Raw genomic sequence first — 5,245 nt, 5'->3', positions numbered from 1 at the left:
GTCGGTCTTCAAAGAATAACATCATGGAGTCTGTGACTTTCAAGTACTTCAGAAAGCACCCAGTCCAATCTCTTCCTGGCTGGAGAATCCTGTATGCAAAATTCCCAACAGGTGAGGAGGAACTATAGGTACATTTCCCTTGTGGATAGCATTAATTGTTAGAGATGACCTAAAGAGGCTTCCCTGCAGTTTCCCTCATTGCTCCTAGTTTGGACCTCTGGAGTCAAATAGAACAAGTGTAATTGCTCTTTTATATGCTAATTCTTCAAAAAAGTAGAAACACTTATCCTCTTCTTCACCTGTTTCCCCTTCTCTGAGCTAAATACCCCAAATTATTTATGACACTTCCTCATTTGCATAGTGTAGAGCCCTTCACTATCAATGAGTCAATCAATTAGCATTTATTAAGCTTTTACTATGGTGTAGCCACTATCTGATGTACTGGAGATAAATATGTGTATATGCATATATGTATATGTGTGTATGTATGTATATATGTATGTGTGTGTGTATAATTAAATAAAACCTCACGGAGTTGACATTCTACCAAGGACCGTGCATTCTACCATCCTGACCATCCTCTTCTGAATCCTGTCATCCTGAATCCAGTGTTCTGTGTTCCACATGTGTGGATGTGTCTGACAATGGTAACGTAACTGGCCCCAAATGGTGGGTATTACATTTATCCTCATTAATGGCATTTATTCCTCGTAACTGGTATCCTTGTCTTCATCTTCTCCCCTTGCCCAAAGGGGAGAAAACATTATCCACACAGTTGCCAAATTAATATTCTTAAAGCACAAGCCTGACCATGTCATTCCTCTGCTCAGGCTGCTTCAGTTGCCCCCACAGCTTGAATAGAAATTGCAAAGCACTCTGGTTGGCATTTAAATTCCTTAATAATTTAGCCCTAACCCATCCTTCCAGATTTGTTTCACATTATTCCTCCATGCGTACTCTATATTCCAATCAATAAATTAATCTACAAGTTTTTAGAAATCACCTACTATGTATTCAGTCACTGTGCTAAATGTTGAGGATATAAATACAAGGTGTGAAACTCCCTATTCACAAGGAGCTTCTACTCTAATGAGAAAGACAAGCATACGTGGAAATACAAAGAGCATAAATATCAAGTCAATATGCAGGGAGTAGTTAAACAGAACCTAATTTGGAAGTGACTCTACTAGGAGTTTGGGGGCACCAGTAAAGGCATCATGCAAAAGACAATGCCAAAGCTGTGTCCTAAAGGAAGAGAGGCGCTCTAGTTGATGGAAGGAGAAAGTGAATTCCAGGTATAGGGGCTAGTCAGTGCACAGGCACAAAGATGAATGATGGAATTCATGTGTAAGCAACAAAGAGAAGGCCGGTTTGTCTGGATTACAGCTCAGGGAAGGGTGGGTTAAGTCGAATGAGGCTGGAAAGATAGGTTAGGATCAGGTTGAATAGAGAGGGCAGTGAAGAAGAAGGAGGAGAAAGAGGAGGAGGAAGAGAAGGATGGGGAGGACAGGGAGGGGAGGTGGAGGAATATAGGGTGGGCTGGAGTGGAGAGAAACATGCAGCAGGGCAATAGTAACTGTATGAATGGAGGAAAAGGGTCATGTGCAAAAGATGTTATAAATGAAGAAATGGCAAGATTTGGCAACTGATTATATATGCAGAATGAGGGAGTGTGAGGAGTGCAGTATAATGCTGAGATGATCAACCTGATTAACTGGAAGGATGGTGGTGCCACCTACGGAAATTGGTAGTGCCATCAACAGAAATAAGGAAATTTGGAAGCAGAGAGAGTTTAGAAGAGATAATCGGTTCTGCTTTAAACATGTTGAGTTTAAGATGTCTGTGGGGGACACAGTTTGAAAAATTTAGCAGACAATTGGTGATCTAGGACTGATATTCCAGGGAGAAACTGGGACTGGATATGTAGATCTGGGAGTTATCTGCATAGGGTGACAGATAGTTAAATCCATTGGAATTAATGAGGTTACCAAGAGAAAAAGCAGAGAGGGAGGAGAGAAGAGAGTCCTTTGGGAGTTCCTACAGCTATAGTGGGAGTGTGTAGAGAAGGATGGGATGATACGGATTATAAACCAGCAAAGACAACAGTGAAAGAGCAGTTCAGTAAAGAGGAAAGAGGGAGAGAGAGAGACAGACAGAGAGAGAGAGAGAGAGAGAGAGAGAGAGAGAGAGAGAGAGAGAGAGAGAGAGAGAGAGAGAGAGAGAGAGAGAGAGAGAGAGACAGAGAGAGACAGAGAGAGACAGAGACAGAGAGAGACAGAGAGAGAGAGAGACAGAGAGAGACAGAGAGACAGAGAGAGAGAGAGAAGTATCATCAAAACACCAGAGGAGAGAGTATCCAAGAGGAGGGTGGGCAACAGTAACAAATGCATACACATCAAGAAAGATGAGTTCATCTTCATCAGAACTCTTTCTTTTAGTGTCTTCAGAATTTCACTGACAACTTCCTACATCTCCTGAACTGACTTTCCCAAGAAAGCTGACTTTTAAATTAATACACAATGACTTTATTATAAATATCTTAGAGCTCATTATCATATCAATGCTTAATGAGAGTAGGATGAAGATGCCAAGAGATGGTGAAGATTTTCATCTTTGTCCATAAGATCCTACTTGTCCTCACTTTGAACCCTTTGGAATCTGCTTTTACCAAATCTATCTCCTCAGATCTCCTGACTGCTTTTTCCAGCACTGTTACTCCAAGGAATTCAAAAACCTTTCATAAATAAAATAAGAAAACAACAACTGATGATCCCTGGTTTTGCTGTCAGTATTGTCCTAGGGAGATACATACCTTGGAACAGGTACCTGGGACTAGAGCAAATCTCCAAGTAGAAAACAATTTCTTATGCCGTCTAATAAATAGCAAGACTTTTTGGGTAAGAAGTTCTTTTAAAATGCCAAACTAGTGGGTTTTCACTCCTCTCACTTTCAGAGAATTAACCTCATCAGTTATTTATGGCTTATCAAGTATTATTTTAATTAGGCAATCCTTGCTTGGTATTTAGTTAAGCTGAGGGATTGGTAGTTTTACTTGGGGACCTATGGAAGGGTTAATAGGCACATAATCATGGGATCAGATCACAGTTAAAACCAAAAGAGACCTTAGAACCTGTCTTGTCCAACCCTGTCATTTAACAAATAAAGAAATTGAGGCCCAGAGCAATTAAGCAATTTGCCCAAGTTCACAAAGATAAATAAATGACAGAGAGAATCTGAACCCTAACGAGACCATTGCAAGGATGTTTGCTGAGGTTACTGATCACTCAACTTAATCTACTGAGAGCTAAAGAAAAGATGATGGTTATAAGCTAATGGATTACATTAAAATTAGTACCATCAAGCAATAGCCCTCCCCACCTGCTTGGAGGCATTCTGCTACTTTTTTTTTTGTAACTGTCACAGGTCATTTGTAAGGTTTCTTCCCTAAAATACTTCTAGCTACTGTTGGCTGTTTTTATTTCTCTTAATGTCTACTCTCCAGGCTCCACTGACCCAATATACCTTTGATGTTTATGTTAACCGGTTTTCATCTATCTAAAACTGTTACATGGGGAGATGACCCTTCCCCTATTCCACTTCACTCCTCTCCCATACTTTAAAACTTGCCCCAGAAACCAAATATCCCTTAAAAGGATGGTTTAACTTTCTTGACAAAGAAAATCAAATCAGTTACTAATGATAACCCATATTCATTTATTCAAGAAGAAAAAATTAAGGACAGTCATATGCAATTTGAGATAATAATTAGTGGCTTGTGAGCATTCCAAAAAGGGGATAAAATTTTAAAAGGAGATGGTATCTTTCCATTGGAAAGAGGTCTTGCCAGACCAATTTCATCTCATTTTTTGGCAGCTCATTAGATCAGGAGAATTCCATAGGCACATTACAGGGCATTTTAGCAATACTTTTTAAACAAAGTTTCTCATGCTATCCTTCTGGACAATACGGAAAGATGTGAATTATGTGATTACATTGCTAAGTGGAGATGCAGCTGGGTGACACAGTGGATAGAGGGCTGGACCTGGAGTCTGTGAGGAATACCAAGTAGGCCGGCACTGGAATGTGAGGGTACTAGACTTCAAATCTGGCCTCAGAAACTTACGAGTTGTGTGACCCTGGGCAAGTCACTTGACTCTGTTTCCATTCCCTCATCTATAAAATGCACTGGAAAAGGAAATGGCAAACCCTTGCAGTATCTCTGCCAAGAAAGCCCCAAATGGGGTTATGAAGAGTCAGGCACAGTTAAAACAGCTGAACAACAACATTACTAAGTGGATTTGGAATTGACAGAATGACTAGACAAAAAAAAAGTAGCCATTATTGGATTAATGTCAACATGGCAGGTGGTCTTGAGGCAATGTCCCAGAGCTCTGCTATTGACCCTATATTCTTTGTTATTTTTATCATTAACTTGGATAAACACAAAAATGACATGCTTATGAAATTTGTAAATAATACAAACTTGGTAAGGATATTTAACACATTAGATGACAGAATCCGGTCCTAAAAAGATCACAGCAAACTAGAATAATGAACTAATTGAAATAATGGTTAAAATTAGTTGATACAAATGTAAAACCCTTCAGTTAGGTTTTAAAATAAACTATATAAGTACAGGATAGGGGAGGCATGGATAAACAAGAGTTCATATGAAAAAAATCCAAGGAATATAATAGACCTTAAGCTCAATATAAATCAATTATATGACATGGGAGACTAATAAACTGACCTTACATGGCATTTAAAACCATGGTGGTCATAAAGCTCAAAGTCGTGCTGCATTTTGTCATGGTCAAACTACATCTGCAGCACTGCATATAATTCTGAACTTATTTCAGTCATCAACCAATCAGCAATAATTTCTTAAATAGTTACTGTGTACCAGATGCTACTTAGGTACTAGAGATACAAAGACAAGGCTAAAATAACCCCTGTTATATAAAATAACAGATAACTCTAGCACATTTCTACCCATACTGCCCCAGAATCTGGGAAGACAAAGATAGGTCTTCCACAGTACATGGCTCTTTGACCAAGTCTGAAGGAAGCTATGGATTCACATGATAAAGATATGGAAGGAGAGCATTCCAGGTCTGAGTGATAGCCATCTGCAAAGGCATGGAGGTGGGAACTGAAGTTTCATTTGTGAGAAATATGAAGTGGACCAATACTGGAATGTGAGGGTTCTATACACCTTAACACACAAAGGTTGTTTGAAAGAAGA

This window comes from Petaurus breviceps, unplaced genomic scaffold, assembly GCF_028583685.1.
Source record: "Petaurus breviceps papuanus isolate PSGF00001 unplaced genomic scaffold, PetGlider_PUasm1.0 38, whole genome shotgun sequence".
NCBI classification, from domain to species: Eukaryota; Metazoa; Chordata; class Mammalia; order Diprotodontia; family Petauridae; genus Petaurus; species Petaurus breviceps.
The sequence above is the reverse complement of the archived record's forward strand: the minus strand, read 5'-3'. Positions refer to the sequence as shown.